Raw genomic sequence first — 11852 nt, 5'->3', positions numbered from 1 at the left:
CACCCTTCTGTAACTGGAGTCAGTGCAACTGCCACCACCAGGGCAAGAGAGCAATTTTATAAACTCAGGGGTTTTCTACAGATAAAAGGTGTTCAAATTTACATTTCATGCCAAGCCTCTAAATTTCAGTGGTTAAGCAACCTTGCCAAAATGTGAATGATTACCCTAGAAATAAGAGTACCATATTAAAGCAATTTGATTAAATGTTAACTAATATAGTCAATCTTTTGTTATTTGAGAGGACTAATATTTGGTTAGAAACCTTCACATTTAAGTCTGTTTGGCTGTTAGTAAAAAGATGAGGGGTTCTGTTCCCTTTTCTTTTTCACTTTTCATGTATTTTGAAAGTGGAACACTATTCAATCTTTCATTTCTTTTTTAATATTTTCCATGCGTTGCTTGATATTATTGAATCAGTTTTTTTTTTTTTAAACAGAAAAGCGTTTATTTATTAAAATTTGATTTTTTATGTTATTTTTACATTGCCAATGTACATTTGTACTATATGTTGCCCTTTTCCTTTTTTGTCTACTCCACAATTCAGTATTTTTTATGTGTACTGTACGAACATGTTGAAAGACTTAGCTAATGCAATAAGAAATGTAACAGTATTATTGTGAGAGAGAAAATAGGACTTCAATACAACATTAACTCTGTTAATATTTTACTTGTTAAAGCATATGTCAGCAGAAGTGAGTTTACCTTCTAAAAATGGTATCAGAACTGCAGGGTTTGCATGGATATGTGAGTAAATTTTTGTAATTAACTGGCACATCATTAAAACTAAATTGTATTAATATCTAGACACACTTAACACTAACCATTACAAAAATTCAGCAATTATCAGTGGAAAAATCAGTCACATTTTGAAGATAAATAGTAAATAGAAATATCATTTCTCCCTTTGATTAAAACTCAATGAAGCATCTTAATGTAGCCTCTTGCACTTTATTTTACACTTTAGCAAATGACTTTAAGAAGTATAATCAAAGTTTATGTGCTTGCAGTAATGGCAGCATCCTTCTTATCCAGGCAATGGAACACTGGAGCATCAAATACTTATTCATGATCTTGCTTTCTCTGCAGGGCTCCTGTGATATCATTAGAAGCATTCAACCTAGACTGAAAGTAATATTTGCAAAAATAGATTTTCAACTTGTAAATGATTTTTTTTTTCCTTCTCTTAAGTGGCTTAACCTTCAGGTAACCCAGTAATTCATGGATGTCACTTTTGAATTGGCTTTATTTCAAAGGGGAAAAGAAAATATGACTACTGGGCAGTGCCTATCAATCAGACATAGATCCCTCTAATGTATTGCAGATTAGACCACAAACACTTTCTCTAGGCTTTTAGAGAATTAATTTGTGTGCAAGTCTAGATGTAATTCAGCTTTAGGAAGGTTTTAAGAATAGAAGTCATTAGCAATAATGCAGAATATTTTTCTTAATATTCAAGTACTGTTTGGAAAACCTCCCCTCATTCTAATTGTTTTCATTTGTGTGAAGTATTTTGGTGATGAAACTGAGTAGAACTGGTTACAGTGAGGCAAATCAATAAATTGAAGTCTGATTTCAGGATGATTTATGTTAGAAATACAACACAGTACTGCTTGTCTTGGAAATGTAATATTTTTAAAATTTAGAATTCTGAAGTTCGATGAGAGAAAATAAAAAGGTAAAATCTCTATTGGCCAACATAAAAAATGTACAGTGTACAATCTCTGTAGATCCTATGGCTGCCAAAAGTTTCATTCCCCAGCTGACTTGATTACACCTGAAGTTGTTTATTGGCACAAAACCAGTATATCCGGCATATATATTTGAAAAGACCACGGCAGATATGAAGAAATGAGAGACAAAATAGCTTATTGATATTTTAGGGCATTTTAAGAAATGGTTGCAGAGAAGGAAGGGCTTCCTTGCTTACTTTGTGATCTATATTTTTTTTCCAAAAGCTCACTGCTCAAGGCATAATTAAAATATTCCACTGACATAAGACCTGGGTAGAAATTTATTCCCCCACCTCCAGCTGAGATATGTGGCTGTAATTAGACTGGTGAGGCAGTAATGTTTGGCAGCAGTTTGCAAAGCCTCTGCGAGGTCTTTCAGTGATGCTCTATCAAAACTGAAATATTCTTTCTATTATCACTTTGCTTAGAAAAGTAGAAAACAAGAGGAATGGACTTCACTGCACACTAAGTTAACAATTTTATGTCCTTTATCTGTTCCTTTTATCTGTTCTGACATGTTGCTATTTCCACCAAGCTGAGTAAGAAAATATGAACTTTAAAATTACATCTGAGTGGTAAGTACTGAGGAGGAAGAGGAACTACTTATAGTAAGGGATAATGTGTGCTGAAAGGTTTCTGTTGGCTATCTGTGATAGAAATGAAAGAAAAAAAAATATTTACCTACCATATGCTGCTTCATAATTTGATCACAAAGTTTTGTGTGTTTATTATCTGCCTTTAAAAACCATTGTTTCTTGCTAGAATTTGACTGTAGAGGACGTCAGACTGTTGCCATGTCACCTTGTACAGACTCAACATATTGACCTAAATCTGAGTCAGAAATGTTTGCCAGCACTCTTAGGTAATCACAGTGATTTCAGTGATTTTGCTTCTCTTTGGGTGTCTGTCATTATTTTGCAGTTAGGGATGTATTTTGTTTTCTAGAGACAGTGGTGATGTTAAATATGGGAGACTGTTCTGCCTGTTTCTTTTTCCCCAGTACTACAGGGCACTCAGACAACACTGTTACCCTTGATATCTACTGCTTAACTGCTTGTTGCATATTATCTGCAAGTTCTGAGTCTTGGACTTTCCTTCTGTGCTCCTTGTGATATGTTTTGTAGTTTGATAAGCCACAATGAACAGAGACTGCAGCAAACTTCCATCTTGGCAACTCAGTGGCTAGAAAAGAAAATTATATTTAGAAAATAAAGACAGAGATTACTTCCTATTAAAATAATATATTGGTAATAAAGATTTTCCAATGATTTTTGTTTTACTTCTTACTTGTGACTAAACCACCATGTAGATTAAGTTGTCTACACTGTAGTCAATATCTGTATTCATTCAGAGGCAAAAACCAAATCTTCAATGTTTCTGAAAAAAATCAGAAAATTTTGTGTAAGAGATGCACCTGTAGCAAATAGGTTATTAACAGAAAAGGTGTTGAAAACAGGAAAGATCATAGAGCACTTTGAAAGGTGGGAAATTTATTGGATGATAGAAGCTGGCTTTTGTACCAGGGTTGGAGAGAAATCTGCACAGAAAAGCACCAACCTACAAAGAACAAATGGAATGAGAATCTGAATAAAATGTACTCTAAAAATCCCCTTAAAATCAAGAGCAGCTACATGTGAAGTAATGAATGCGATCAACATTATAATTTTTGGCTTGCTCACAGTTTGCTCTGCATCCTAGGACAGCAACTTTGTAGCTGTGGGCTGCAGTACCAGAACAGGGCTGTCCCTGATGCTGCTCTGCGGGTGGTTTTTATAATTTGTGCAATATCTGAGCCTTGCAAGCACTCCTGTTCAAGCTTTGGGAAAACACAAACTTCCAGGGATGGAGTTTGCCTTGCATTTTTAGCATTCTACTTGAACCAGTGCCAACTGATTTTTAAATCACCTCCTCAAAATGGTTTGGAATTCTCTTGCACTATTAGTGAGCATGAGTGACCATTTCACTGAGGCTCTTCAAGAATTCCTTCTGTGCTTTTTTTAATACCACAGTCACAAATACACTTTATTTTGACTTGGCTTTGTAATTGTTTCAGAAGGAATTATTTTGACACCTTCTAAAAACGTATGTAGGAGTGGTGGAAATTTTTATTTAAACATTTTCATTTTGTGGATAAATATTCTTCGAAACAAGCTTTCTGTGGCATGTCAGTTTTGAGTGATAAAGTTTTATGATACATTTTCATGCTAAATGGAAAGATTTCGACAACTCCCCTTTTCTTAGAAAAACAAGCAGGGTGGACTTGGCATGAAGCTAGACTGGCAGAGACTCAAGTCCAATTATGCATGTTTGACTATCTGCCTGAGGTCTTCCAACTACCAGACAAATATTTTAGCCATTTTTCTGTTCTGGAATAGTGTTGTTGCTTTGCTCTCCTTTGCTTTGTTTCCATTTTCTTCTAAAAATATGTCCTTTCCCTGATGCATTGAGAGAAATAAATAGAGGGAAACAACAGTAACTGGTGTGAGCTGGAAAACATGCTTATCTGTACATCTGAATATAAGTGTGGCAGTATATATAAACACCTGTAGTAAGTGGAAAAATATCTCCTCTCATTTTCTAAACTAAAACATAGCTTTTAGTTCTTTTTTGTGGAATGAAATGGAAAAGGGAGAATGGAGAAGGAGCAATAAAAATAACACAAAGCTAAAACCTGATAGAGTTCATCTTCTATAAGCCTTGAAAAACTTCACTTTATTCAGTAGTGTAAGTGCACTTTAAAATTATAAAATGGAAAAAAATATTTCCAAGAAGCACTGTGATTCCTTTCATATGAGCATATCAGGCTGGTGTGGTTTGTTGCACTGCGTCACAATATGAACTTTCCTCTAGTTTATTTAATGTTGCAGGGTGCTCTGTGCTGTCATATAACTGCAAGAAATAGACATACTGAAAAATGTGCAATAAAGCTGGTAAAGGATCTGGAGCACAAGTTTTGTGTGGAATGGCTGAAGTGGTGGGGGTGTTTATCCTGGAGAAAAAGAAGCTCATGGGGGACCTTATTGCTCCCTGTAACTACCGGAAAGGAGGTTGTAGCCATGCGGAGGTTGGCCTGTTCTCTCAGGTAACCACTGACAGGACAAGAGGAAATGGGCTCAAGTTGCACCAAGGGAGGTTTAGATTGGATATCAGGAAAAATTTCCTCACCAAAAAAATTGTTAGGTATTGGAAGAGGCTGTGCTGGGGGATGGTTGAGTCACTGTCCATGGAGATATTCAAATGACATGTAGATGTGGCACTTAGAGACATAGTTTAGTGGTGGGTTTGGTAGTGTTGGATTAATAGTTGGACCCCATCTTAGAGGTCTTTTTCAATCAAACCCTATATGTAATTCTATATTAATCCTTTGAGTACAAATTAATGCACCTGAATCATATTTGAATTCTCTTTTTCAAAGACTGACTCGACTGCTATAGGCAATGTGTAGGTAAAGCTAAAGGTACTTCTCATTCAATAGCAAAATGCTTTCAAAGAGAATGAAATTATTATTCTCTGTGGTAGTGTACAGGCACCATGAGTCTAAGCAGACACAGTGTCAGTTTTGATTTCATTATTCTTCATTATTTTTCAGTATTAAAGTCAAGATCTTGCTGCTGATGAAAGTGAGCATCAAGCAGTGAAATGTCAGGTTTCTAAACTGCTACCTCCCGATGAAGTTTCCTTCCTTTTTGTCTGTCTTGAAGAAAAGAGAGTAAGTGGGTAGAAAGCTGTTGTGCTGTCAGCTACAAGAGGAGGCTGAGCTCCATGCAGGGTTTCCAGTAGTTTTGCTGCTATTAGGAAGTTCTGCTAGTCAGGAGGGGAGATAGACTTGACATTAGGAAAGCAGAGCTTTAAAAATGGAATTTTAATAAAACTATGAAAGCTACTTGGATGTCTGGTTCTTTAGGGGCAGAATAAGCAGGCAGCATCTGGTAGAAAATATTTAAGAAGATTTAGGACAAAAAACATGTTAAAGAAAAGAATACTGCTTCTTGTCAAATTACTGTGAGGTCTCTGTGGAATATCTTGCTTCCTAATTGCCATTAGATTTGTTATTTTCTCTACCCACATGCTGAAGTAAAGAACCTCACAGTAAATTTTTTGGATCCTTGTTAATATGTCTTATGTGCCAAAGAATATACTTGGCTGAAAGAAAGATGTTTTCTAGATAGGAAAATCTGCCTTCTGTTGTGAATATCTTGGTGTTTCCTGGGAATAAGAGTTAGGACTTTTCCCTCTAGTTGAGAAGCTTCTAAATAATCAGAATTATATACTTTAAATGTTAACCACCCTGTGTTGATAATGACTTTGTGGCATTGCAGTCATTGCATGCTGACCCTGTCTCCTGCTGCTGCTGGTCAACCTACACTGCCTGGTAGGTGAAGTTTGCTGGTTTTGGTCATCAGTTTCCTGTATTAGAAGAGGAAACCCTAGATATATATGTATGTAATACATCAAAGGTTAATAATGAAAGACGTTTACAGATGAATGGTATTTCATACATTTATCAATGTCAGGCAGATAAGTCAGAAACAAATGTCTTTCAGATACTGAAAAAAAAATTGCATTTTCTCTTGCATGATGGTGGGTTTTGGAAACAAAATGCAGGATTTAGACAGAGATATAAGCTTAAAAATGTACCTAAGGTTTCCAGTGTGTTGTTGAATGTTTATGCTATTTTTTAATATTACATAATTTTTGTGGTCTGTGATGGGTCATCTATGCCTATAATAATGCTTAAAAATCTCCACAAATGCCCAACCCAGTTCCAAGTTCCCAGCTATGCAGTTGTTTAAAAATAAATGGCAGAGAGTGAGGGGAGGGGAAAATAAGTGAATGATGGCTCATTTTTGCATGTGAATCCAAATAAAAGAGCAACCACATATGCACACTCTTCTTAACAAGTTTTGTTTTCTTAGAAACTTTAGGCCCCAGTTTCTCTTGCATAGTTAAATGGTTCATTTTCATCTTTGTTCCTTTCATAAACATATGCACTTTCTGTATTTCAGCAACTGTTGTTGAATTTTTGATAATCTTTTTCTGTCTGTTATGACCAGAGCCCAAATAATCAATGAATGAATTTGATAAATTCTTCTGTACATATTGAAGCAGTAGATATTAATCAGAATATAATTTCTTAGGAGTAGGATAATATTAGTATTCTGTCAGTAATTTCATGTTCCATGCATATTTAGAATTTCATATCAAAAGAGAGAACACCCATCTTAAAAGCAGCATAATTCTTGTTAACATCACAAAAGAGGGGATTTAAAGGATGAAGTTTTTGTGATTTTTTTCATTAAATCTAATAACATGTAATGAACAGATAACTTTCTATAACCTTCCAGCAATTTTGTTTAAATTTAAATGGGAAAAACTCTGCACATTTGGTCAGGTTGGTTCCTCCTCTGTTAGTCTGTAGTAAAACATAATTCCTTTTAGGAATTCCTCCTAGTTCTTATTTGCTAATAAGCTGTATTTTGTTTTCCATTCAAAATTCTGTGCTTCAGTCTGACTCTGTGCAAGACAGACAGATTGATCACTTTTGGAGATAGTTGATAGTGCCGATTTTTGATCTCAATGACACATTGTCTTTTGCCTAAGCTATGAATGCAATAATCACTTTATTCTTAAGTGAGGCACAATTTTAAGTGCAGATGTTCCCATGAAACTTATCAGTATAATAGACAGAATTTACCTATGGAATTCTGTTTCCAAGTAAGTAAATTATAAATGTCAAGTATGTAGTTTCAAGAAACTGATAATATATAAAAAAGTTTCTTGTTGTCTTGAAATCACAGTACACAGGAGCTGGCATTGACCTAGCTCTGATACTGTATTTGAAAGCTGAATTAAATGAAATAAATATGAAAAGGAGAGCTGATTAACAGATGTATGTAACATGCCATATTCAGAAAGAAACTGTTTTCAGAAAAGTACGTCTGGTCCAGCAGGATATGGATTGAATAGAATATGATCAAGAGGGGATGAAATGACCCATCCAGAGTCGGATCAACCCTTTTGTTGCCAAAAATAAGTCAATTCCACTAGCACAGGGAGATAGTAAGCAGTCTGAGCTGGATATCAGACTTTGACATTAGAAAAACTGATTTGTAGCAATCATTAAAGATGTGGTAGATATTGTCTATTAACAGACAATGATTTTTTTTTACCTCAAGATGCTTATGAATATTAGGTTTAGGTAGACTTAATGAAATATCATGTCATTGAGAGTCCAACTTCTCTTCTGCAAAGAGCATAGTTTATTTTGAGTTGCTTGGTTGTTTGAGAAAATCATAGATAACGATTGGAAGATAATCTAAAAAAGGAGAGGCTTAATTATTTTGGCTAGATCTTTCTTGCAACAGATGCTATCTTGTAGTGTGTTTTTTTGTAAGAGTTTATACATCCTAACTAATTGTCAAAGATTTATCAAAGATTTATTTGTTTTGGTGGTAAATATACTCCATGGAGCATGAATGACTATTGTCACCCTTTTCCAGGCTGGGAAGAAAGTGTACCTAACTACTTTCTTGCGTTCCACTACAGCAAAAATGCTCAAAAAAATCTAAGTTGTTTCTTAACTACACACACATGCCCAAGCTGTTGTTTCACTTTTTTTTTTTTTCAGTACTGATCCATCACTGGAAAATTTTTTCCAGTATTCCAGTACAGTTTTTTTCCAAAACTGATTGTTTTACGTGTACTTTCACATCTTGAACATTTTATATATATATATATATATTTGTCTATACTTAAAGTCTATTAAACAGTGTATGTTTCAAGGGGTGCTGAAAGAGTTCTGACCTTTTCCAATTCTTCTACATGCTGAAATTTGAACACTGGAAATGTCATTTGTGATATAGACTTACGTGGATTAAAGTTATCTATAATGAAATTCAGTTCTTGTAGAAAAGTACTCTTACCTAAAAATCCTTGCCTCTGTCTTTGTGAGGAAATCTGATATTATTTTATTACTTATGTGAAAACATGTAGTTAGGCCAACTGATATGGCATGGCTGAGTTCTGAGGCCCTAACACCAGGGAGTCTTCAGCTTTTCTTGCCAAGATATAGATGCAATTTTGTGATTACTCTCATCTGATTCTGGAATGTTCAGTACAGAACAGTACAAATGGGCTGCAAATTCAAATGTACCTTAGTCTAGAGGTATTGCAGAGGATGCTAAAAATAACAAAAAGGGAGAAATTGGAGTATAGGAGAGGAAAATATTGGTTGGTCTCACAAGTCAGAAATGGTTTTAATTATCTTTACTGGCAGAATAAGCAAAAAAAGCAAAACACAGAATCCTAGAGATTCAGAAGAGTTCTCAAAGAAGACTTCAGACAGGTTTTTCCTTGCTTTTGCATTCAATAGATGCAGCAGATTAGTAGAGCACGTTCCCAAATCACAGCTTCACTTGCCATGAAAATGTTGTCAATGAGATTCTACGAGCTGCTGAGCTGCACAGCATCTCAGGAGAAAGGGAGATAAACCCATGTCAGAAGCTGCAGCAGGAATTGGCACAGATTTTCCACCCTTTAGTGGTGGATCCACGTGTGCCAAAATGACAATTTGGCTTTTGGTAAATGGCATTTTCTCAGTGTGTCTCCAAAGTGTTTTAATTTGGAGGTCAGCCCTTTAACCACTTGGATGACAAATCCTTTGTTATCTTTTCAGGGAGAGTTATGTATGTCACTACCTTGCTCTTTTTTAAAGCCCTGCTGGGCATTTTTTCGAATAGACAGAGGCAAAAAAAAAAAAAAAAAAAAACTGTGTTATAACACAGTAATCATAATAACTATTATCATAACTATTATTCATTGCAGCAAATATTTTACAGCAGCAGAGGTATATTTTAATATCAGGTTGCCAGCATTAGTCCCAGACCAATACTAAATACAAAGCAAAATGCTGAACATGCTTGTTGGGATTATCCAAAATAACTAAAGAGTATCTAATTCCATTTTTTCCAGCTAACTGATGGAACAAACTATTGTGTCTGAAAACATTTCAAAAGTTGATGGTCTGTAGTAATAGCCTCATGTTCAAGAATACATCCTTTATAAACCTCTTTCGCTGAAGAGCTCTGACTTAAGCCCATTACACTGCCTCCAGACTGCCTAGGTATCTTACTTTTGTGGGTTTGTTTTTTAAAGGCTTTATCCTGTATTTTTAGCACTTCAACATGTACCATGGGTGCAGAACTCAAAGCATTCCTTTAGTTATAAAGGAGCCTGCCAACTTGAATTGATATCTTTTTATTTGCAGCCCGCATTAAAAGAAGTCATCTGGTAGGAATATACCAATGCTTGATAAAGATTCTAGTTCATTTAACTGTTCTGTTGTGCTGTTTCTTTCCAAATAGCAGCTTGACTGATTGAGGAAAGCTCTGCAGTAAGAATTTCTCTGTTTACGTAAATTTTATCTCAAGATTTAGCAGGTGTAATACAGGTGACAGTCCCCCAGATTTGTTTAAGATTTAGGAAAACACTACTTTTAGGATAGAAACCACAATTTTAGGATAGAATATCAGTGATGACTTCCAGGAATCAGTCCTTTGCTGTTACCACTGTTCAGACTTATTGCCTGCTAGATCACAAATAGTTTTTCCAAGCAATGAAATGCATGAGGTGGGAGCTAGTTTGCAGTAAGAGCATCTTTGTTCCCTTTCTTTGTGATCCTTGTCCCCATGAGCAGTGAACGGCAGTGTTATCACTTTTTTTACACAGGGACTCCCTGGATTCCTTAAACATATGGATGAATCCCATTTTTTTTACAGTAAGGACAGGTAAGGAATGAGCATTAGCAGAGGAATCATCCTTATCCTGCCTCATTACAGAGGCTCTGTTCTGTGCTGGAGAGATCACCTCTTCAGAACCTCTCAGGCTCAAAAGGTACTTCATTAGTCTCTGCTCTGAGATTGACAATGAGTGCCAATTAGTTCCAGGAGGCATTTATTGCTGGAACAGAAATTCCCTCTCAGATAGAAACAGTAATGGTAGCAGACTAGTGCTGCCATAGCTGGGCTCTCCAGGTATTTTATATAATAATGGTTTTACCTTGGCTGAATGTCTTTAGAGCTGCTGTAAGCTGTGGTAAGTCACACTATTTGGGCTACATGCAGATGTCTTTCATGTATGATGTGCCTGAGTCAGTTTCCTGTAATTGATATGTACTCCTTGATCAAGGTTAGTGTCTGGATTTCTATCAATGTTTGCCTGTTATGTCATTGTAAATATGCTGAACATTGTTTTTTTTAGCTGGTCTTGGATTTATGTAATTTATTGCTCTGCTTCTATTAAGAAAAAGAGAACTTCTTATTAAATATATCCTTATTTGTTTTATATTTATTCTTCTGTGTTTTATGTTAGTTTTTATTTCTTATTTCTGTCATTCCAATAGACCTTTCTTCCTAGCATATAAATATCCCTCTGGAATTAATTCAAATTAGCAGTAAGATGTCACTTTGTCACTTTGTTGAGCAACTTTACCCTCTTTCTGATTAGAAAAGGTACTTCTCAAATTTGGGCTCATTCCAATCATTGTTGTTATTAGTCCATTAGAAGAAATAGTTTATTCCTTTTTTAAAGGGAATTTTTTTCCCCTAATGCTCTAAAACCTCTACCAGTTCAAAGTGTGCTCTGTTTTGGTTTTTTTTTTTGTTTTTTTTTTTTTTTTTTTTTTTTTTCTGGAAAGGAATATTTACTAGAGTGTACTAAAGCCATGGGAATAGATGAGTTATCATGGGGTAAATTTGCTCCTGTCTCCTACCAGTATATTCATACTTGTGTTAAAAGAACTTGTGTAACACATACTTGTGTTACAAGAGGAAGAAGCTAGTTCTTCAGTCACAGAGCTAAAAGAAAGAGTTAAGGCACATTATCCAGGCAATTTCACATGTCAATTCTCATCCTTAGGAGGGACACTTATGCAAGAAGCACCACTGGAGGTGTCCTGTGCCCTGCTGTTTCACAGGATGGGGCCAGTTTTCTTACACTTCAGGCATGTTTGACTATTTTGATAAAGCTCATCTTGCTGCAAACAGCCGTCTCATGAAGTCAAAGTCTGATAATTCAAAATTAATATATAGCTCTGAAAAAGCCAGTTAGTGTAAACAGAAAATA

This window comes from Molothrus ater, chromosome 4 (genome assembly GCF_012460135.2).
Source record: "Molothrus ater isolate BHLD 08-10-18 breed brown headed cowbird chromosome 4, BPBGC_Mater_1.1, whole genome shotgun sequence".
Lineage (NCBI taxonomy): Eukaryota > Metazoa > Chordata > Aves > Passeriformes > Icteridae > Molothrus > Molothrus ater.
The sequence above is the reverse complement of the archived record's forward strand: the minus strand, read 5'-3'. Positions refer to the sequence as shown.